This window comes from Mobula birostris, chromosome 2, assembly GCF_030028105.1.
Source record: "Mobula birostris isolate sMobBir1 chromosome 2, sMobBir1.hap1, whole genome shotgun sequence".
Lineage (NCBI taxonomy): Eukaryota > Metazoa > Chordata > Chondrichthyes > Myliobatiformes > Myliobatidae > Mobula > Mobula birostris.
The window spans coordinates 141,464,080-141,488,994 of record NC_092371.1 but is presented as its reverse complement, the minus strand read 5'-3'; the positions used below and the strand labels follow the sequence as shown (position 1 = coordinate 141,488,994).

The window sequence follows — 24,915 nt, the reverse complement described above, 5'->3', positions numbered from 1 at the left end:
AGAATTAAAAAGAGCCAGAATGATTTTCATCAGTGGCTCCCAGCTGAGCAAGTCCCATTTTAAGGGAGCCAAATCCCAAAGAACAATAATATTGCAGTTTGACTTACGTTAAAGTTATTTTCTAATTGTATTGTGATCCCCTGATTTAGGCAGGGAAATTTGATGTCAGATCTAATGCACAATTCAAGATTTGAATCAAATGTATGCACAAAGGACCACTGAAGAACTTGCTAAACCACTATGGCAAAATGAGGTCAGCCTGAAAATTATTCTGTATGTCTAGACCTTTTCTTTTTGATTAGTTAGATCATAGAATCATTGAATGTTTACAGGTCAGGAGGACATTCAGGCCATATTGCCCACACTGCCTCTCTACCAGAGTAATACTCTTGTTCAGCACACTGGCCTTTTCTCTGAAGTGTTGCATATCTTTTTCCACCATATATTTGTCCAATTTCCTCTTAAAGCCCACAGTGAAATCCGCCTCTAACTCAGATGCAGGCAGTTCATTCCAGATTCCATTCTTCATGTCTCATATAATTTTCTTCCTTTTTATTTTACTTATGTGACTACTTCTCAATCATTCCACCAATGGAACAATCTTCCATTATAAACTCTGCCCATAATGCTCATCACTTTATATATTTCTATCAAATCTCTCCTTATCCTTCCTTTTTCCAAAGAAATCAGTTCTAGACTCACTAATCTGCATTTTCACTTATCCTAGGAACCAGTGTTGCAAATCAACTCCAGATTTTCTCTTCAATGGGCAACCATAATTGAACAGAATTTTAGTTGCCATATTAAAAACAGCCACAATTGTGAGGCTAGACTAGTGTTTTATAAATGGACAGCATAACTTCCTTGTTTTTATACTCAATGTCTCTATTGGTAAAGTCTAAAACTATGCTTATCTTATGAGCACTTTGTCAACCTGCCATGCCAATTTCAATGATTTGTTTATTTATGTCCCCTGAACCCTCTAGTCTTGCACCCCCTTTAGGACAGTATCATTTATTCCATATTCCCTCTCCTCATTCTTCATACTAAAACCCCATTGGTTCATGCATCTGTCCATTCTCCTGCCTGTTTATATCCTGCTAATTGTATCATTATCCTTTTGAAACATGGACCCATGAACATTTTGAAAACAATCATTAACAATAAGTTGTGTGCCACTTGGCCAACTTTATATCCATGCGATCAATGCTCCTTTTATATTATGGCATCCAACCCTGCCCAAAAGCCTCTTATGTGGCACCTTATCATAAGTCTTCTGGAAGCCAATGTACTCTACATCAACTGCATTATCCTCATCTTCTGTTATTTCCAAATCAATCTATAAAGTTGGTTAAACACAATTTAGATTAGATTAGATTAGATTCAACTTTATTGTCATTGTGCCGAGTACAGATACAAAGCCAATAAAATGCATTTAGCATCTGACCAGAAATGCAAAGAATAGTGTTATTTACAAAATAACTGCGAATAAAAAAGTGCTACAGCACACAAATATAAAAGAACTGAGACAGTACAATATGGATGCAATATTGCTTAGCGCTGTGATGAGGCTCAGCAGTGTCACAGCCTCAGGGAAGAAGCTCTTCCTGTGGCTGCTAGTGCGGGAGCAGAGGCTCCTGTAGTGCCTACTAGATGGGAGGAGAGTAAAAAGTTCATGGTTAGGGTGAGATGCATCCCTGATAATGTTTTTCACCCTGCCCAGGCAGTGTTTATGGTAGATGTTCTCAATGGTGGGCAATTGGGTGCCGATAATCCGCTGGGCAATTTTCACCACATGCTGGAGTGCTTTGCGGTCTGATACGGGACAATTGCCATACCACACTGAGATACAGTTGGTGAGTATGCTCTCAATGGTACAAAGGTAAAAGTCCGTCAGTATCCTGGGACAGAGGTGAGCTTTCTTCATGCTCCGCAGGAAATAAAGGTGCTGTTGCACCTTTTTGATCAGGATGGAGGAGTTCAGGGACCAGGTGAGATCCTCAGAAATGTGGACACCAAGGAATCTGAAGCTTGATACACGCTCCACTACAGTTCCGTTGACGTAGATGGGGACATGAGTCTGACTCCCGGCATGCCTGAAGTCCACAATGATCTCCTTGGTCTTCTGGGTGTTAAGGGCCAGATTGTTGTCAGCACACCATGTAGCCAGGTGCTGTACCTCGTCCCTGTAGGCTGTCTCGTCATCCCCTTTGATCAGACCAACCACCGTTTTGTTGTCTGCGAACTTGATTATGGAGTTAGAACCATGTACAGGAACGCAGTCATAGGTGAAAAGGGAGTACAGAAGAGGGCTCAGCATACAGCTTTGAGGCACGCCGGTGTTCAGGGTGAGAATGGAGGAGGAGAGGTTGTCTAACTTAACTGTTTGGGGTCTGTTAGTCAGAAATTCCAAGGTCCAATTGCAGAGGGATACGCTGATACCAAGCTGGTGAAGTTTGGTGATCAGCTTGGAGGGGTCACAGTATTGAATGCCGAACTAAAGTCAATGAACAGCATTCTGACGTTAAGTGTTGGGGCTGTCCAGGTGGGTCAGGGCAGAGCGAAGTGCCTTGGAGATGGCATCCTCTGTTGACCTGTTGGTGCAATAGGCAAATTGATGGGGGCAAACTGATACCCTTATCAAGTCTACGCTGGCTTGTGTTAATTAATCCATTCCTTCAGGTAACTATTAATCTCAGATAAATGTTTCTAAAAGCTTTCCCAAGACTGAGGTTAAGCCAACTGGCCTGTAGTTTATGGGCTTATCCTTACTTTCTTGCCTGAACATCAGAGGAACATTTGCTGCTATCCAGTCTTCTGTCAAGTATCTACAGAGCATTGGAAAATTATGATCAATACCCCAACCATTTTCTCATGTGCAGTACTTTCAACATCCGAGGATGGTTCCCATCCAGTTCTGGTGGCTTACCTACTCTGCCAAATTTTCTAATACTTCCACATTGTAAGTTTTCAGAATATCGTGTGTCTTACCTATCACCTTCTTCATAAATACTTTGGAAGGACTCACTTTTCTTGTAAAGATAGAAGCCAATTATACATTAACAAAGCCTTCAGAATCCAGCTGCATGTTCTTATTTCTCTATGTGTTAAATTTTTTATCTGTTGAGAGAACAATATTGGATTCCCATTTATGTTTCAGTTAATCTTTTCTTAAATGCTCTTTTTTCCTCTCTTATTTTAATTTTCTCTTCCGCCATGATTCTTTTGTGACCAGTCTGGTTCCCACCAGTATTTACAATCTAATGCTAACATATACAGCTTTTTGAATTTGGTTTTATGTTTGATGTACCACTTACTTCATCCAGGGAACCTTGAATTTATTTATTCTTCCTTTGCAAGTAAATGCAAATTTGCAGCCACTTCAATATTCCGTAACAACACATACTCATGAAGGAACCATTCTGATTTTCACAAGCAATAATCAGAAACGTCTGTTGAAGCAGAAGTGTTTTTGAAGCACCTTTCATAAAACTCATAGTCAGTTTAAGAGTATATGTGTACTGACTCATAAAAGGCCAGTCATTTGTGAACCTGAAATTATATAACGTGCCTGAACAGGAGGTACATATTTGGTATGAAAAATTTTACAATGTTGTGGAAAGGAATGTTTGAAAAACACAACTATCAATGCTAAAAAGTTAAAATAAAAGGAGAAACAGCAAAATGTACAGCAGATCCATCAGCACCACAAAAGAGAAAACATACATTAAAATTTCTTGCAGAGTCATTAGTTCGAACAAGGGTCCTTATGTTTTCAACCATTTGAAAGAACTACTGTCCATTTCTAGAACTGTCTGTTTTTCTTTTCTCTTTCAGTAAAGCAATTCTTTCATACGATTGAGTATGTATCATGGTATCAGGAAAAATTTTTTAATTTTAATAGATGAATAATGAAAAATTGATAAACCATTCAAATATACTTCTGATATATCACAACATGTAAGCTTGTAAGCTTATATTACATTCTTTGAATATTTTTTCAGAATTCTGTGGAAAAGCCAAACTCAGATGTACTGTGCTAATATCAATTGACTGGGTGCCTTTTAAATGACATACAAATCCTGAATAAATAATCATCCCAATTCAGGTTATATATTTTGATGCTATAGCTCCTAGGCTCATATTCAGCAAGAAAGATTTTGGAAGTGAAGCTCACCACTGCGGCTAGCAACTTCCAAAATCATCCATTACATTAGATGACTTTGGTACATCAGTAGAGTCACATGCTCACTTTGCTCTGTTCTCAACAGCATAAATGCAAGGCAAGCTATGGCAGAAGATTTATTTTCTTGGGGATATTTGTGAGCCAGGCAGGTTTTTTCAACGGTTTTACAACATGGTCGCCATACTAAAACTGGCTTTTTATTCTGGATTCATTTTATTCATTAAAGTAAACCAATTGTTTTGATGGGATTTTAACCCATATTTTGATTCAGATTCATTTATCGCATGTACATCAAAACATACAGTGAAATACACTGTCTGCGTTAACAACCAACACAACCGAAGGATATGCTGGGGGCAGCCTGCAAGTGTCGCCACACATTCGAGCATCAACATAGCACACCTACAATGTTCACAATCTACTGAATAACACTGATTTGATTTACAGCACTGCTGCACTAACATAACTGATGGGTGAGCTTGCCGTCACTTCACAACTATCTCATCTGCTGGTTTGTTTTGTCTTGGGCAAACTTACATCCTTTCCTTGCATTGATGAAATGCCAAATCTGAAATAGTATCTATAACAACCTGAAATGTAAGGAGAAAATGACCATGAAGTGAGCTAGAACAAAAACAGTGAAGATGAAGATGAAGGGAGCCTGACTCAGCCAGGATATTTTTCTGTGGATACTAAACAATTTGCCTTTGATTCTTTTTGCCACTTACCTTCACTAAGGCAATTTACAGAAGTCTCTAAACCTAACTGAAAACCTTTCAGATGTAGGAGAACTTGGAGCATAGGGGAGGAAACTCAGTACAGAGAGAGCATGCAAACTCCACACAGACAATATCTGAAGTCAAACTGCTGGAGCCATGAGGCAGCAGCACTAACTGCTGCACAACCATGTCTCTTCAACTTTGTTGCGTCCCACCTGGCCCACACAGTATTTCTATTTAGGCTGATTTTTTATGCAGCATTGCTCATAAGTCATAGACTACAAGATTTAGTATTCAAAGTGAAGAGATCAGGGTTGCTCCACAGTTCACCTTGCAGAAAACCTCAGAACTAAAGCTGAATTAAAAGGCTGCTCATGGCAGCAATGTTACAGCCAAGGGAAGATGGTTGAGTAGATCCTGTCATTCAAATGAGTGACTACACTGCCACAGTTGATTTCATGAACTGCAATGCTTTGAAGGAATTTAGCAATTAACCACCAACTGGGTAAAGTTTCTGTTTCTTCTCTAAGTCAGTGTATTGACATTGTGTCTTTGGGACAATAGACAGTTTGCTTTATGTTGTATGCCAATCTACCTTCAACTCCTGGGCTGATGGACAGTTTGCAATAAAAATTTCTGTTAAAGTACACCTGATATTTTAGATAATTTGTTCCTAAATAATGAATTATTGTCTGCAATTATCTACTGTGATAAACTAACTGCACAAAAAATGATTAATTTTTGACAAGGTCCTATATGGGAGATTGGTCAAGAAGGTTCAGGTGTTTGCATTCAGGATGAGGTCGTAAATTGGAGTAGATATTGGCTTCATGGAAGAAGTCATACAGTGGTAGAAAAAGGCTGCCTTTCTGACTGGAGACCTGTGACCAGTGGTGTGCCACAGGGATTAGTGCTGGGTTCATTGTTGTTTGTCATCTATATCAACTATGTAGGTGATTATGTAGTAAACTCAATCCGATTGGGGGTGTAGTAGACAGCAAGGAAGGCCATCAAAGCTTGTAGCAAGATCTAGACCAACTGGAAAAATGGACTGAAAATTGGCAGATGGAATTTAATGTAGACAAGTGTGAGGTGTTACCCTTTGGGAGGACAAACCAGGGAGGAATTATACAAGCGATAGGGTATTAAGGAATGCAGTAGAAGGCAGGGATCTGGGAATACAGGTCCATAATTCCTTGAAAGTGATGTCACAAGTAAATAAGGTCATTAAAAGAGCTTTTTGGAACATTGGCCTTCATAAATCAAAGTACTGAGTACAGGAGTTGGGATGTTATGTTGGAATTGTATAATTTCAACATATCATCCCAAGTCCTGTACTCAGGTGAGGCCTAATTTGGAGTATTGTGTAGAGATTTGGTCACCTACCTACAGGAAAGATATCAATAAGATTGAAAGAATGCAGAGAAAATTTGCAATGATGTTGCCAGGACTTAAGGACCTGAGTTATAAGGAAAAGTTGAATAGTTTAAGACTTTATTCTCTAGAGCGAAGGAGGATGAGTGGAGATTTGTTAGAGATATATAAAACCATGAGGTGCATAGATAGGAGAAAATGGCTCCAAGCAGCCATTTTCCACTGAGATTGGATGAGACTAGAGATTATGGGTTAAAGGTGAAAGGTTGAAAGGTGAACTATTTAAAGGGAACATGAGGAGGAACTTTTTCATTAAGAAAGTGGAGAGTGTGAAATGCACTGCCAATGGAATGGTGGATTCACGTTCAATTTCAATATTTACAAAAAAATTGGATATGTATATAAATAGGTGACTTATGGAGGGCTATGGTCCGGGTAAAGGTCAGTTGGATTAGGCAGATTAATAGTTCTGCATGGACTAGATGGACTGAAGGACTTGCTTTTGTGCTGTAGTGTTCTCTGACTCTATGAATAAAACTACATTCTATCACTGTTGTGACAGTATTATGATGTAACAAAGTACCAAAATAAATATCTCCAATTAATGGGTGATCAAAATGGGTAATATTCATCAAATTAAAATATAGATCTACCTATGTGGAAATATCTTTGAAGAAGTCAGCATTAAAAAAAAACAAATTTTCCTTTTGAAATCATGAACTTTGAATACATTTTGATAAAAATGCATACAGAGATTTCATGTTTGGATAGGGTAAATTTAACCTGTTATTATCATTCATATCTGCAGGTTCTGCACAATGAAATGAAGAGGAATTTCTTAAGCTAGAGGGTGAAGAATCTGTGGAATCCATTGCCACAGATGACTGTGGCGGCCAGGTATTTGGGTATATTTAAAGTGGAGGTTGTTAGTTTCTCATTAGTCAGGGTCTCAAAGGTTACTGGGAGAAAGCAAGAGAAAGAGGTTGAGATGGATAACATATCAGCAATGATGGAGTGGTGAAGCAGACTTGATGGGCTAAATGGCCTAACTCTACTCCCATATCTATGGTCTAATATTAAGAGAGAGTTCACTTAAGAGTAAGCAGTAAGAATGCACCTTGATTACTGGTTAGTATTAAAAGCATAACTGATTGCCTGAAATCTACCAAAGTACAATGCACATAAGTAAAACCATAATTATAAATCAACTTATTTGAATGCACCTTCATGTGTACTTCTTATTCAATTTTCATCATACAGTACAAGGATCAAATTATTTGTCACAGTGCTTGCTCATGAATCAGCTACATGACATAACCTTAACTTCTTCATACTGTGAATATACAGTGGTCTTTTGACAAAGCTCAGATTTGAGTCTCAAGATACTGCAGATGAGTTTTTTGAGTGTCTGGTAATAGGCAAGCAAAAACATCACCCTCTAATGTAGTGAGTGGCTAGGGCCTCAAATACTGGGGTTGATTTTGGCCTGGGTGAGAACACTGACATTGGTTTGCTTATCCTTCCAGTGAATTTAATGAAGTTTTACTTGATGGCATTGGTGGAATTTTCCAAAGACTTGAAATGCTTGCTGTTGATAGTCCAAGTCTCAAATGTTAGAAGGTGGGGATCATGAATGGCCATTGTACCATCAGCTTGTGCAAGGTCTGGCAACTGATCCTTAAATACTCTTTTCCTCAATTGATCAAAGGCTGCCTTGTCACGTTGGTGGCAGTGGTGAATTTTCTCATCAATGCCTGCCTTTTCTGAGATGGGGTTCCCAATATAAGGGAAATGGCCAATGTATTCTCATGCACTTTTCTTGACAGAGGGAAGGGTGGTGCCGCACAAGCAGACTGGTAGAGGACCTTTCTCTTATGAACGTTGAATGTAAGGCTCATCCTTCTATATGCTTCAGGATATGGGTTGGAAATTGTTACAAAGAGTCAGTGGCACTGCAAAGCAATAATCACCACATAATCTGTGACCATAATTGTGTTATCTTCAACCTGCTTTGGTAACGAACTTCTAGAAGCAATAGTAATTTTCAATTTATATATTCAAGTTTATTGTCATTCAACTATACACATGCACATAGCTAAACAACATAACGTTCCTCTGGGATTTATTTCAGTAAAGTTCACAATTTGTAAGACTATAGAGTTAAAATAACATATATCATAACTTTCAGAAATAGGAATCATAAAAAACACTAAAATGTCTACAGTTTCATAGAACATAGAATAGTACAGCACAGTACAGGCCCTTCGGCCCACAATGTTGTGCCAGCCCTTAAACCCTGCCTCCCATATACCCCCCCCCCACCTTAAATTCCTCCATATATCTGTCTAGTAGTCTCTTAAATTTCACTAGTGTATCTGCCTCTACCACTGACTCAGGCAGTGCATTCCACACACCAACCACTCTCTGAGTAAAAAACCTTCCTCCCATATCCCCCTTGAACTTCCCACCCCTTACTAGATATCTTTGTTTTAGAATTACTCTAAATTACTTTAAAAACTCCATTCATCTCTCTATAAAAAATGAAGCAGTCCATGGCTGCTTGAAACAAGACCTGGGCAACACTCAGACATGGGCTGATAAACAACAAAATAATCTGCAGATGCTGGGGTCAAAGCAACACTCACAACACGCTGGAGGAACTCAGCAGGTTGGGCAGTATCCGTGGAAAAGATCGGTCAACGTTTCGGGCCGGAACCCTTCGTCAGTACTGTGGGGGGAAGGGGCAGAGGCCCTATAAAGAAGGTGGGGGGAGGGTGGGAAGGAGAAGGCTGGTAGGTTCCAGGTGAAGAAACCCCTCTGACCTTCCCCTCCCTGAGGCAGAACGTTCTGTTCTTAGCAAGGGCCTCACTTTTGTCCCCCTCCGTCCACAGCTCAGTGAGTTCCGTGCCCGCCATGACGCTGAACTCTTCTTCCGTCGCCTACATCTCCGAGCCTACTTCTTTGGCAAAGATTCCCCTCCCCCTACTGATGACCCTTTCTCCTGTCTTCAACCCTCCTCCTCCTCCTGGACACCCCGCCCGGGACTTCTACCTGCACTCGATCTTTTTATCTCCAACTGTCGCCGAGACATCAACCGTCTCAACTTCACCACTCCTCTCTCCTGTGCCAACCTCATTCCCTCTGAACGCACTGCCCTCCACTCTCTCCGCACTAATCCCAACCTCACTATCAAACCCGCTGATAAAGGTGGTGCTGTAGTAGTCTGGCGGACGGACCTCTACCTCACTGAGGCCAAACGGCAGCTCTCTGACACCTCCTCTTACTTACCCCTGGAACAGGACCCCACCAAAAAACATCAAACCATTGTCTCCCATACCATCACCGCCCTTACCAACTCTGGAGACCTTCCATCCTCAGCCACTAAACTTATAATTCCCACACCCCGTACCGCTCGGTTTTACCTCCTCCTCAAGATCCACAAGCCTGACTGTCCTGGCAGACCCATAGTTTCTGCCTGCTCCTGTCCCACCGAATTTGTATCTGCCTACCTGGACTCCATTTTGTCACCCATAGTTCAGTCTCTCTCCACCTACATCTGGGATACATCCCATGCCCTCCACCTCTTCAATAACTTCCAGTTCCCCGGTCCCAACCGCTTCATTTTCACTATTTGATATGAACATAGAATTCTCCAACTTCTGGTAATTCCCTCCCCCTCCCTTCCCCTATCCCTATATCACTCTGCCCCCTTCCCCAGCCGCCTACCACCTCCCTCTTGGTTCCGCCTCCTTCTACTACCCATTGTGTTTTCCCCTATTCTTTCTTCACCTTTCCTGCCTATCACCTCCCTGCCTTCCTTCCCCCACCCCTTTATCTTTCCCCTTACTGGTTCTTCACCTGGAACCTACCAGCCTTCTCCTTCCCACCCTCCTCCCACTTTCTTTATAGGGCCTCTGCCCCTTCCCCCTACAGTCCTGACGAAGGGTTCTGGCCCGAAGCGTCGACCAATCTTTTCCATGGATGCTGCCCGACCTGCTGAGTTCCCCCAGCGTGTTGTGAGTGTGGGCTGATAAACAGTAGGTAACAAACAGAGTGTATTAGTTCTAGGCAACGAGTATCTTTAATAAGACAGAATCTGATCAGCTACCTTTGACATTCAATTGGCCTACTTTTGCTAAGTACCCACTATTTATATCCTTGTGGGGGGGGGAGAGTCAATGATGAGAAGGAAAATAACGGGACCAGTCACAAAAATACTGTAGCTACAAGATCAGAAGCTTATTGAGCCTCTGACATCTTAAAAACCATAATCAAAATGCCCCAAGTCAGGAGTATAATGGATGACTCTCTCCAGTATGGTGGTACCATTGGGAAGGTTCTCCTCCTCAAATTGGGATGCTCTCCACCTCCCTGGATGAATGTCATTTCAACAACACTGAACAACTCAACATAATTTGAGACAAAGCAGATTCTTAAATTAGTTGCATTACTTAATTACTTTAAAGAACATTTGACCTCTCTGCTACACAAGTGCCATGGCAGCAGGATGTTTCAAATGGTCTTGGCTATTTTGACTCCATCTCAAAAGCTTCCAAAATCTAGAAAACACATTGAAACAACACTAACTGTAAGTTCCCTTCTACAGGACAAGATTTCCTGACTTGGAAATGTATCTCAAATTCCTTCATCACCACAGGGTCTAAATGCTGAAAATCCTTACCAAATAGCACTTCATTAGGACTGCAGTGGTTCAAGAAGGTAGATGAAAGGGGAATGTGGTTGAATAACAAATGCAGAAATGCATGCAAATCCCATATCTCATTAATAAGAAAATTGATAATAAATTTATCATTAAACAAAATGTAATGTATTAAGAAATTCTTGCCTTTGCCATCTTATTTTCAATTTCAGATAAATCCAAGCCAAAATTAATAATAATTCATTCAGAAGATCATAAGACCATAAGGTACAATAGCATAATTAAGCCATTCAGCCCATTGAGTCTGCTTTGCCATTCAATGATGATATCAAGTTATGGAGACAAACAAATTGGAAATAACCCTTCGGTCCACTATGTCTACACTAACCATTTACACTCATTCCATATTAAACTTGTTTTCACAACATCCTCATCTGCTTCCCTCAGGTTCTGCCACTCATCAAGGGCAATTACAATGGCCAATTAATTTACCAATCCACAAGTCCTTGGGCTGGGAGGGGAAACTGAAGCAGCCAGCGAAAACCCACACAGTCACAGTGAAACTCCACATGGACAGAAGCAGTCAGGATGAACCTTGACTAGCTGTCATCATGCTGCAGCCCCACGACCCCCTCTCTCCAGTCAAAAGCACTAATTTGGCACTACTTTGTCAATCGTAATATACAGCACAATATAATCATTAGAAGTTAATGTAAATCAAAACTTAGCCTAGCATTGTCAGAAAGCTGCCTTTTGAATGAAACATGAGAACAAAGGTGGAAGTGTATAAGATCACGAGGAGCATAGACAGGATGAAAGGGTAGTCTTTTTGCTAGGGAGGGGATGATGAAAACAAGAGGGTATATGTTTAAGATCAGAGGTGAGAAATTTAATGGTTCAACAGAGACAGTTTCTTCACACAACAAGTGATGTGCATTTGGAATGAACTGCCAAAAATAGTGGTTGAGGTGAACGCATTAGCAACATTTAAAAGCCAACCAGATAAGCACATGGATAGGAGAGGTTTAGTTGTGGGCCAACACAGACCGATAGACTGACTTTTTGGGCAACACATGCTGTATGACTCTACGCATGGAAGACCACAACACAGTAACAGCCCCTACACCATGTGTACAGCAACCATAATGTCAATTTAACTAATTCCATATGCTTGCACATGGTCTGTATCCCTCTACTCCCTCCCTGTTCCAGTGTCTGTCTAAATGCCTACTAACCAATGCATGATATCCGTTTCTACTCCCATCTTTAAATCTATCAACACAAACCTCTCTTTCCCTGTCCTTCATGTGCTTCCCTCTCATAGATACCATTACACCATTTCAAATAAGAACTTAAGTTTATCGCTGGTGCCTTAATCCATTCCTGAATAAGAATATTGGATCTTTTCCTGAACTAAATTTGATGAATCCCAACCAATGCTTGAACTGAATCATAAATCAGCACCTTTTAATTTTACTGGATGCCTTCTTCTACAAGGGGCAATCTGGCCTCAGGTGGTGGAAACTGGGCCTACCTCCAGCACTATTCCGATGATCTTTGACTGCTTGTCTTTTTTAGTAATGTGTCCGTTATTCAAAACATGTAACAGTATTTTAAATGGAGTTAATCTAACTAAAAACAATTCAAAATAAAGTACAATATACTTAATTTTAATTTCATTAAGCTACCATTAATTAACATTAAAAAACAAAAATAATGACTCAAACTTCTACTTAATGGATGGTGACCCCATTCTATCCATGGCTGGCAGAAAGCTAAAAGGCCAGATTCCAAGTTTATCCAGCACCTCAGCTCAGTGTTGTTGGAGTAAGTGATAAATTTGGTAGCTGGGCAAGGGTGGGTCATGTGCTTGGCACCTGACATCAATGGCACCTCCAATTTACAAGTTGCTGTTTGCAGACATGGAAATCAAAGATGCGCTGACTGTTAGAGGTGGAAAGGAGCCATTTTCTCTAAAGCTGCCAGTTGAGATTAATCCATCCCAACATGTTATTATGTTTACTGAAACATCACAGGGAAACATAATTTATTCAAAATAAATGTAAACGATAATTGCAGCTAATGCTATGTGATAAAGCTATTCCACAGATGTAAAATTAACAACTTCAGCAGAACTACATGCCAGGAATGTGAAAAAAATAAAACAGCTGTATGACTGTTCTCAATAACAGTGAGTACATAACATGCTAATTTGTCTTAAAATACATTCTCAGCATATGGGCATTGCTGGGAAGGTTGGCATTCATTGTCTATCCTATTCCTTTATGACAGTTATCATAAACCTACTTTTTAACTTTGTGTATCTCTCGAGGACACTTTAGAATGCAGTTGAGTCTATCGTATTGTTATGGGACTAGAGTCACCTAGAGACTAAATGGTAAGAATTGCATTTTTCTATTCCTAAAAGGGCATTAGTAAACTTGTAGCACTTTTATAATGTTCCAGTAGTTTCTGTCTCTTTTCTTGATAGCTCTTTATGTTGATAAATTTTAAAAAACTGAATCCCAATTTTGCCAATTCCATGGTGGGACTCGAATGGATTTTTCTAGGTTATTAGTCTAATTTTATCAGGCTTAATAACTTGCCTATCTGAGAGAATCCAACCCAACACAACTTAAGTCTGCAATTTCTTAATCAATTATATCAAGTAAAACATTTATTTTACACTTACATCAAATTAATATAAAATTGAAGAAAATACATCATATACCAAACTTTTAAATATATATTTACTTGTACATTTAGATCTGCATCATCTGACTCCTTCTCCGCTGAATTACTATTACTGCAAATTCTTTCTATGGAGTACCGTATTTACAGTTCATACCATGTACCAAACAAAGGCCATCATGTTTGATTTTTCGCCAGACTATTTTCTTTCTATTTGTGGGCATATAAGATTATAGTATGAATTAGACTAGTATAGGTCTGTGTTTTAAACAAATGAATTCCAACTCTATATATTCGTGATGAACCCACAGACCCAAGACACAACTGCAGCAGAGCCCTGCTTACAGTACTGTTGCCTTTTTGAATTATCAGTTTTTTTCTTTGTTGAGAGATTTGTTTCAACTATTAATTCACAAAATCCAATGACTTAGATAATGATGTTGACTATATTAATCATTGTGTACTTAATATTACAGATTCTTCTGATCAATATTTTAATGAGCACATAAAACTATTTAAAATGCAGGATAATGCTAATTTTAAAAGAATAGACAGAGGTATCCATGTATTAATTTCAAATTACAATCGTTATATGATATTTACTAAACAGACGGACCTACATACACTAAGGAGGGATGGCAAATGCTTAATGCTTTTAGATTTTTGCATTTTGTATTTCATACTTGAAAGTGATTGAATCACTATACACAATAATCCTCATTTTCCTTCCCGTTCATTTATGATCATGGGGTGTTGAACCATATAAGCACAAATTCTATTCATTTTGCCTAATAAAATATACGTAAACATTTCAGAGTATCAGAATTAATATACCAATGACATTGCAAAACAGCGGTGAGATCACGAGTGAAGATGTAAGATTCTGTTGCCAGTTTCTTAGCTCTACAAATGATTTTAGAAAGCATTTGCTAAGAAGCTCAAAGACTGTTAATCTTCTATTTCCAGTCTGATCACTTCTGTTTCATTAAGGAATAACTTTAAATTTCCTCTGTAAAACTGAGATCAGAGTTTTGATCTATTGATAATTCTCAGTCATTTATTTTCACTACCCGGTAATGTGATCCGGTGAACAGTTTATTAGTAGCAGCTTCTGCATTATTCAAAATTCTTACCAAAAACGCATATATTATTACAGTAAAGTAAAATCATACAAAATTAATATTTGTAGTTTAATGCAATTATATTATAAATACTCTATTTAATAAATATGGTCAATAAAATGTCAGAGGCTTTTGTTGTACTTTTGTTCACACTTTCGCATCCCGTTTTTACTTTTAAGTACCTTTTCGGAATAAATTTATCCTTGTTGTATTTTCAGATTTTACACTGATTGTTATGCTTTAAAACACTTCAGATTAATTTAAAATGCCTGAATGTCATTGCGTTGATTTATTCTACTAAGTGGTCGGGAATTTTCATTATAATCTACCTTCATTCAAACCCAGTAATCGGGTTTAAACGTTGCATTTAGGGATGGTCATAAGAGCAAATGCAGGTTTCAATCGCTCTAAAAATGTTTTTCGTTTAAAACTTAAAACGTATTTATGAATTATTTATTGTGGATCAATATTTCGGCTATTGCATGTCCGTTATTTCCTCGTCTGTATTTATTGTCACGAACAAAGTCTCAGAGCTGACTGCGGGTACCTCGAAACTAATAGTTTAGCAAGCAGCTGTTCGTGCAGACGGCACATCTTTTTCTCTGTTTAAAATCCATTAATTGTCGACCTTGACAGCAGATTCGCGCACATTTTAAAAATCGTGCTCTAAAGCAGAAATTGCTCGGTAAGGTTTTCCTGGTTTGTGATAACACATTCCTTGATTATTGACATGATCACTCGATGCATGAGGTTACTGCAATGTGCAGTCGTATTGAGGAAAGTGCCTTTCGATTTAAGGTATGTAAGTGGAAAATGCGTTGAACAGGGTTTTCGAAGTGAATCAATATCTGCCAGTGAGAATACTCAGTCGCTGATTTAAGGTAAGGGCACATTGCGCATTTAGTGGCCAATTATAAAGCACAAAATTCGGAAATCTCTTTCCCCCATAAAAGAACAATCCACTACCTCCTTTTGTCTTTGTTATTCCAAATTGTTAGTGAAATGCAGCAACGGCTATGGTGCTAAACCGAAATGCGATCATACTTTTTCCGCGGCTTAAAAACCTGGCTAAAATACTGCAATCGAAGGCACTGGCAGGCAAAGTTCCGATATGAGCTAAAACTGATTCTTAAGCTTGCAACTTGTTTCATAAAAACAAGCTCAGCGAGTTGAAACCGTATCGAAATCTGCACCCTATTTTTTTTTTGAAAAAAGCTTCTGCCATCGAGAAGAAATATTGATTCATCGACCAGAAATATTAATGATCCACACGGGTGGGTGTGTTTGTCAATTTACCGCATGTTCCGCGTCCAACACTAGGATATAAACGTCAGACCGACCTAGTTTTAACCCTTTGCGCTTACAAAACAACACTGAAACTGAGCAGTTCTTTACCACTTAGGAAGAGCCTTCTGTTAAGGAGGGGGGAGCTAAGATTAGTGAACAAAAATGTACAATTTTATTCTGAGGAGCACTATTAAAATATGGATATACTTACAATGTACTTTCTAAATATCTCACACTTTGCCCACAGTTACGACACTTGTTAGTATTTCTTATTCGGCGGCAATATATAATGTCATTCGCATATTTTAAAGTGATGTTACGACACTTTAGTTCGAGATATGATTTTTTCCCATGATTTTCCCTGCCTACCTCGAGATGTAAAGAGGTAAAAACGCGAAGAAACTTGACAGCTAATCCCAACAAGGATCCAAACGGGAACATTATTATTCTTTGCGGGTGTAATGAAAACATGCTGCCGGGAAAATAACTGTTAAGTACGTGTCGTTAATCTGAAATCCAACCTGTACGTTTACTTAAGTATCGAATTCAAAAGGACTGTAATGACAGCCAGCAAGGAAAAATAATGGACGACAGCCCATTGGGCTTGGAAAGCGAGACGATGGTGCACCAGCGTGTGTGTGTGTGTGTGTGTGTGTGTGTGTGTGTGTGTGTGTGTGTGTGTGTGTGTGTGTGTGTGTGTGTGTGTGTGTGTGTGTGTGTGTGTGTGTGTGTGTGTGTTTGTGTTTCTGCGTGTGCGCGCGCGGTGTCTGTGCTGTAAGAGTATCCTCCTCACATCACGGCAGATATAAACACTAAATGCACGTGGACTTCCACAATACAATAACTGGCCTTCAAACCCGCACAACTAAACATCGCCAGTAAACAGTGCAGGGCGGTCATGGCAAGATAGCCTCTGCACTTTGAGCACTGGACCGCCAGCTTACTTGTGATTCTACATTTACGTTTCCGAGAATCTGATCTGAATTGTCTCAGTTGACTTCTTATAAACTCACATTCCCTTCATCACTCTGCTTTTTTAACGCTTAGCTGACAAACTGGAAATATATTCTCGCCCTCATCAGTGAATGAGACGCAGACCCAATCGTTTGCAGGGCCACATATTTTAAAAAGAAAAAAAAAACTTACTTCCTCAATACAATTCCAGTTTCTTTCTCTCAAACCGTCTTGCTGGAAATAGTTGATTTCCAAGGTCTTCTTCGGAGCAGAGACCGAGGGGGCGGGGATGTGAACGGGAGACTGTTTTTGTTTTGCTGCCCCAGTGTCTGCGCAGAACGGGATGTGTGAGTAGCGCTTAGACCCGAGGATCCCTCTGACCCTGGGCTCGCGCTGTCTGCGGGCTCACGCACGATACCCAGACTCGCACTCAACCCTCGGGCTGGCGCGTTCACACTTCGGGCCCTTTGGTGTGTGTGTGTGTGTGTGTGTGTGTGTGTGTGTGTGTGTGTGTGTGTGTGTGTGTGTGTGTGTGTGTGTGTGTGTGTGTGTGTGTGTGTGTGTGTGTGTGTGTGTGTGTGTGTTCACGCGCGCGGCGGGGGCAGCGGGCTCGCGCTGATCTTTGCCCGCGCTTCCGCTCACTCCACAGGCCAGCGCTCAATGTCCGAGGTCGCACGCACTCCGAGGGTTTGTGCCCGGTCCTCGGGCTCGGGCTCGCGCTCGATGTTCCCTGGGCGCGTGCTCACTCTGAACCTGGATTGACAACTCTTTAACTCATAGATTCCCGCTCAATCGAGATATGCGCAACCTGAATCCTTCCGGAACAGGCTCTGTCCTTTCATCCGCACGCGTGCGCTATTCTTTCTTTCCCGGGCACGCGCGTTCCCGAGATTTCACCGACTCGCGCTCTGATCAGTGGCTTCGAGGAGCATGATCCCGGACACGCGCTTGGCCCTCATGTTTACGCGCAGTGCCTAGGCGCGTGGCAAGTGCTTTTGGTTCCCTAGCTCACTAAAGTCCTCTTCAGTCTGTTTCTGACTCTGTATTTGCACTCTGTTTCCGCCTCTCACCCTGAGATGGTGCTTTGTTCCCATTTGTCTGATTGTTCTTGCCTATTCATCTATCAGTTTGACTTCTTTTTCTTTCTCTCTTTTTCTCTCTCTCTCACTCACTCTCATATCTCTATAGGCCTTGCGTTCTATCCATGTGTGTCTCACTCTATGGATGTCAGCCTCCTCCCCATCTCATGGTTTCTGAATTGTTTCTTGACCCTTCAAGCAGCAGTGCCCAGAAACCCTCCAACAACCATGATTTAACCCTAACAATCACAGGTTAAGTTTAATTTACAAATTAACAATTAACCTACCGGGTACATCTTTAGACTGTAGGAGGAAACTGGAGCGCTGGGAGAAAACCCACTGATTCCACCGTGAGGATGTACAGAGGATCCTTACAGAGGATGCTGGGATTGAACTCCAAAATCCGGCACACCGAGCTGTAAATGCTAACTGCTATATTGTTGAGTCATGCCAGAAGCTTTCTCTGCTTCTAGATGGTCATTTGTTCCTATCCGTTTCTCTGCTATGGGTTTGTTAATTCCTGTCTATGTATCTTCATTCTGTTGCCATCTGTGTCTGTATCTTTGTGTTTGTACTCTTTTGCGATGCCAGGTTGTGCACTGTTCCTAAATGCCTCTCAGCCTCTGGGTCTGCACTCTAAATCTTTATGCCCCCTTATCAATGCTCTTTTCCTGACTGCTTCTAAGTTTGCCCTCTTTTGCTCTCAGTCTAATTTGGTTTGTACTCTCTCCCTGCCACTGCACTCTGTTCTGTCTCTCTCTAGTTCTATAAGCTCTTGCATTCTGTCAGTACAGTTGATCAGAGTGGCAGTTTCTGCCTGTTTGTAGGTTTGCATTTGTGTTGCTTGTGTTTCTGTCTATGGGATTACACGATCTTGTTCTCTGACCCCTTCCAATCCTGACCCAACCCTTTGTCTATGTTTTGGTCATTTTACTGTCCATTCGCATCTGGGTTTGCAGTTCCTATTGGTTTGTCTTTAGATTTTCCCTCTGTTCCAACTCTATGTCTATGTATCCGTGTTCTGTCCCTATTTTCTTTTCTGGCTGTAGGTCTGTTTTCCACTTCTTTCTGTATCTTTGTTTGTGGTTTTGTGTTCCATACCTATCTGTGTCTCCAATACCATACTCTATTTTTGTGTGCCTGAAAGCCTCTGAGTGTACCCACTGATGATTTCTGTCCTGTTCACGCCTGATTCCATTTCTGGATCTGTCCTTTCCGCCTGTCTCTTAGTCTGTGATTATGTGCCTCTCCTTTCTTTCTCTGGTCCTGTGCTGTGTATTTTTCTATCCCACTGCCCATGAGTTGGTGATTTGCTACAGTTTATCTTTCTTTGAGTTTGGACTAGAATATATTTCATTATTTGTTAATTTTTCTGTGGTAATATTAATTTGCGTGTAGTATGTGAATTATATGTACTGTGTTGTGCACTCATTTGCTGTTGATGCCCCTATCTCTGGGTTTCCACTTTTCCTACATTTTATTTTCATCTTTTTTTTCAATTCCCATGGATTTGCCATCTGTAGTGGACTATCTTTTTGTCTCTGAATCTGCAATTCCTTCTTCTGGCTTTCTCACTGTGCTTTATTCCAGACCAACTCACTGTCTCTAGGTCCAAACTCTTTCCTTTTCCATCTTTCTATCTTTAACTCTCTCTCTTGCTCTCTTTATATGTTGTTCTTGTCTGTTTGTTTGACAATGTATTTGAGCTCTTTTATTATTTTTCTATAGGTTTGCACTCTGTTCTAGTTTTTATCCCTTTGTCCTTAATCAGATCTATGCTCCTTTCCTGTTTCTTGCTATGAATTGTGTTCTGTCTGTGCTACTGTTCTCTCTATCACTGGGCTTGTATTCTAGTTCTTTTTTCTCCCCCCCCCCCCACTTACCCTGACTACCTGCTTCTGGTTTTGTGTTTCCTCTTTTCCTGTCTTTCTGCCTTTGGGACTGCACTTTGTTTCTTTCTATCTGTCTCTAGGCTTGCACTCTATCTCTGGCTGACTGCATATTCCTGGTTTGTGCTGTCTGAATGTCTCTTTCAGGGTCTGTGTTTGTCTCATGTCTTGTTCTGCCATGCACAATTTTTTTTCCCTGGGCTGGCTATGTGTTTTTCATTCTTGCAAGTCTTACAGGCTAACCAAGTTACTGGGGTTCATATGTTTTGTTTGGTAAATGGAAAGCAAGTTAAATGTAACAAAAATATACAATTCTATTTGTCACCCATAAATAAGATATTACTGTTTAATGTCAGCTTTAAATTTAAGTATAATCTTAGTTGCAATTTAGTTGTAATCTCTGGTATGTCTTGGAGTTGGAACATAGCAGGACAATAAGTGTTGAAAATCGGAAAGATGCTCCTTTTCAGCATCAAGAAGCTCCCTTTTGTGCTTACTTATGACCCATTGGACACCATTGTACTTAAGTAAATTTTGCATCTGGTCTAGTGCAAGGATATATATGAAACACAATATTAAATCTAATCAAACTGTGGTTCAAACATTTCCAATTAGTTTCACCCAGTTGTGTAAAATTGAAAAACAATATCTTTTTTTAAAATTAGGAACAATAAATGTTCATTAAAGTTACTTTAGAGGCAGTTAATACTGCACCAGACATCTTTATTCTTTATCATAAGGATTTATTTAGAGAATTTTATAATTAAACACAAATATTTTCATGTAGTTATGTTTTTATAATTTTCTAGAACAATGGATATTACTTTTAAACTTAAAGGACAGTGGACTAGAACTAGATATTTAATTCATTCCAGATATTTCATAAGGCTAATTCATATATAACCGGTGACAACAGATGGTTACAGAAGCTGTTACATCATAGTAAATGCAAAATACAAAATAAAGTGATTAGAACACATTTTCCTTTCACCTGAAGGCTGGTGATCATTATGCACTCTTTTTGAACGATTAGGAATAGACAGTGTTTGCTTTATTTTGAATTATTCTAGGAGGGGCTTAATTAAGTGTTTTATAAGTATTGATATTATAGTGTTTTATATTTGAATATACCCAACAAAAGATTCATTTTATTGCATGCTTTTTCTTTATCCCAGTATATACATAGTTTTTGTTTCTTTACACCGATATAGGCCTGTTTCTTTCAAGACGTTATATGTAGCTAATATCGAAATTCAAAAAGACATCGATTGCCATTTTTACATCAAACGAGAGCACAAATAGCGAGTGCATTTTTCGCTTTATTGTCCTGCTGGAAATTTATACTGAACTCTAAAATGTGCTTGAAATAAAAATGAAATCAAGGCAGGAAAATAAAATACTAAATAATGACATTGATGTTTTGACGTGTTGGGCACGTGTAAAAAGCTCATTCAAGCTTAACATTAAATTCTGATGTTATCAGACCTGCAGCCAAGTGGAACATTTCAAATGCATTACACCGACTCAATTGAAAGTGAACTCAACTTTTTTCAACAAGTATTTTTCACTGTATACTGTTTAATAAGCCAAGCACATTTATAATCCACTCAACTTCCGCTTTTTACACATACTGCATAATCAGTAGATTTTCAGATGCTATAACCCGAATTCAGTGACTATAGAGACAGAAAATATACTGAGTTTATTTACCTCTTGATACTCTCATCTTTACAAATGCTGCCTTAAATGTTGATTTGATTCTACTTCATTCTGATCCCTTACCACCTCCCTACCCGCCACCACCAGAATGTTGATCTGCTGTTGTGCTTCATTATAAAATATTCAGCGCAAGTTTCTGTTCACAGATCGAAACAATTATCGAAAATGCGTGGAATGTAAAAATGATACGTTTCAGTACATTCTCCCCAGTGCGGGAACTTGCTTGCTGCGGTCCAATCACCGCAACATTGCATTCAGATTGTTGGCATTTTACACTGTAAGCTTAAAATGCTCGTCCAATTTTCTAACATATGAGGGCGAGCATTCACCTTCCGTCTGGTATAGCCTTGAATTGAAACAAAATGTGTGTGCCGAACATTATTTGGCAGGAGCTGAGATGATCATCCGAAATCACTTTCGCGGCAATGCGTTCTTAGTCACGTTGAAGACTATTTTTGGTTAACCTTAGTCACAAATAGTGCCCTCTTAAGATCAATTACACGCAAAGTATTGGAAATCAAGCAAGGTACTAAAGGGTTCATCTTCGGTCTTGGGAGGCTAACTACTGTGGTGGAGCCTTGTAGGGAGTGGTTCATTTGTTCATAATCCATACGAACGATTTGTATAAATTAATCAAATGTGATACTGTATATCCAAGTTTGCTGATGATGTGAAGCTGGATGAGAGGGTGGCATGTGAGGAGGCGTAAAGAGGCTTCGGGAGGATGCTGACCCGCTAGGTGAATGGACGAGGAACTGGCAGTGGCATATAATGTGGAAAATATGAAGTCATTCGCTGGTAGAAAAAGAAATGAAAGGTGTATAACTTTATAAATGATGAGGGATTTAAAGAACTTGATGTTGAGAGGAGTTTGGGTACCCTGTTATTCGAAAGTTTACGTGCAGATAAGTCAGCCCATATGTGAACCTTTATTGCCGGGGAATGTGAATACAAGAAAAAAGGCATTAAAGTCCAGTTAGAAAGGATTTGGTTGAGACCGCGCCTGAAACATTGTATCCAGGTCTCCTCCTTCCTTAACGAAGGAAATGTTTGTAACAAAGAGAGTACAATGAACGTTAACCGTATTGATTCCTTGGATACGGAAGTGGGCGTTGCTCTATGCGTGGAGATTAAACAGACTGGGCCTCTAGAGTTTAGAGGAATGACAGGTGATGTCACTGAAACATATTTTTCCAGGCTTTGATAGGGCAGCTCTAAGGAATATGTATCCCTTGGCTCAGACGTCTAGAGCCAGGAGTTACAGAATCAAATTAAGGCGTAAGTTATTCGAGACATATGAACAAAAATCTTTATTCAGAAGCGAAGCAGCAGTATCGTGGAGCTCATCGCAGAGTACATATAGGACAGAGAGTGGTAATTTCTGGATACGAACTTAATCAAGAGAAATGGAGTAACTGAGGAAATATCACCTAAGATTTTACCGAGCACACGTGATGGCCCATATAGTCTACGACTGCTCTTAGGTCTTATTTTCTCATCTTATTAAAATGTCAATAAGGGCATCGAATCAAAGAAATTAAACAAAATTCAATAGTTCTATGGTGGGCCACGGCTACACTGCTGTATTTTTGACCATGGGCACATTATTCCCCAATGGTCCCGCAATAGCAATCCAAAAATAATTTTCGGTAGGATGTCTGGTCTAAGGTTGGGGGACCGGGTTTCGAGCCCGCAACCCGGTGCGGTCTCCCTTACATCGGTGAAAGCTGACGTAAATTGGGAGACCGCTTCGAGGAGCTCCTTCGCTCCGCCTGCCTGAAAAGGCATGTTTTTCCGGTGGTCGTCCATTTCAATTCGACTTCCCATTCATTCCGATACGTCGGTCCTGGCCTCTTCTACCGCCACAATGATACCACTCTCAGGTTGGAGGAGCATATCTCCAATCTAATGGAATAAATATCGATTTAACTAACTTCTGGTAATTTCTCCCGCCTCCTTTTCTCTTATTTCCATTCACCATTCTGTTTTCCCTCCCATCCATTCTCTTCTCCTCACCTGCCCATCATCACCCACTGAGGCCCCTCCTCCTTTCCCTTCTTTCATGGTCCTCCCATCAGATTCCTTCCTCAGCCCTATACTTCCTTACCCCTCTTCATTCACCCTTCCTACCTCACGTGGTGTCACCTAACACTGCCATCGTGTACACCACTCTCTCCCCCACTTTCTTATTTTGGCTTCTGCTCGCGTCCTTTCCAGTCCTAATGAAGGGCCTCGGCCCGAAACATCAGCTGATTATTCCCCTCCATCGATGCCGCCTGACTTGTGCGTATGGGTCAAGATGTTCAGCATCTACAGAATCTGGTGGTTAAAACTCCCAAATGTTGATATCCACACACTTTTTTTTAAGTGTATCTGAGTACAGTTCCACTGAAACTAGTGTTGCAGTTGAAACAGAGAGTATTAGAGGACTCTTCTCAGGTGGCAAAATGTTTTACCACTTTAGTTTGTATAATCTAAAAGGCGGAGTTTATAGAAGGTGTCATATTTGCATACCGTATATTTTATTTATAACTGTCAGGGTGAGTAAATTATGTCCTTCAACTGAACAGTAGCTGTCTGATGCTTTTAAGATAGGTTCTATAGTACAGTACAACGGCTAGTCTTACAAAGGGTGTCATCTTTACGTCCTCGGTCATTTATTTATAACACTGAAAGTAACCCTTCTAAGTTTAACGTGTAAGTAGTTAGGAACGGGAAGAAACGAATAATCTCCTGAGCCTAAACATGGGTAAAATGTATGACTTAAAATTTTTATAATTACAGCATCCCTCTCCCCCGCTGATTATTAGTGCCAGTTTCAAGAGGCATTTTCAGGTTCGGTTCTATTAATGCAGAGCAATGATGGAAGCTGGGGAAACTATCACTGTCAGCAGTTGCTATCGGGTAATAAGGAATCTTGATGGGTTGATGTACTGCAGCAACTCACCAAGACTCTACGGAGAGACCTCCCATACCCACAACCTCTATCAGTTAGAGTCGAGGTCGAAAGTTTGGACCATTACGACCTGGAAGCAAGCCACACGCCGCCGTTGCACTGAACTCCCCGGGCCTGTGCGGGGAGCCCGAGAGTGCTGGTTTTCGAGGTTTTTTAGAGCATCTGAATTGGTTAATTGTAGTTTAACAAGAGTCGTTAATCGTTTATTTTCCTTGTTAAGTTTATTTTGATAGGCTCGGGGGGACTCCATGTCACTTTCATTATTTAAGCGGATGCTCTA

At 40.1% G+C, this 24,915-nt stretch overlaps 1 protein-coding gene across 10 annotated transcripts in view; it reads right to left on the bottom strand.

Moving 5' to 3' along the window:
* eya4 (EYA transcriptional coactivator and phosphatase 4) overlaps positions 1 to 17,679 on the bottom strand; it is a 454,812-nt gene extending 437,133 nt beyond the window's left edge. For 3 of the 10 annotated variants that reach the window (XM_072249809.1, XM_072249852.1, XM_072249824.1), the window contains exon 1: positions 17,185 to 17,678. The gene's annotated coding sequence lies outside the window, so the exon portion shown is untranslated. Of the gene's footprint in view, positions 1 to 16,407; positions 16,697 to 17,184 lie in introns of those variants that run through there. The other 7 variants (XM_072249790.1, XM_072249815.1, XM_072249881.1 and 4 more) reach the window with 5 other exon arrangements.
* Between the last annotated feature and the right edge of the window lie 7,236 nt (positions 17,680 to 24,915).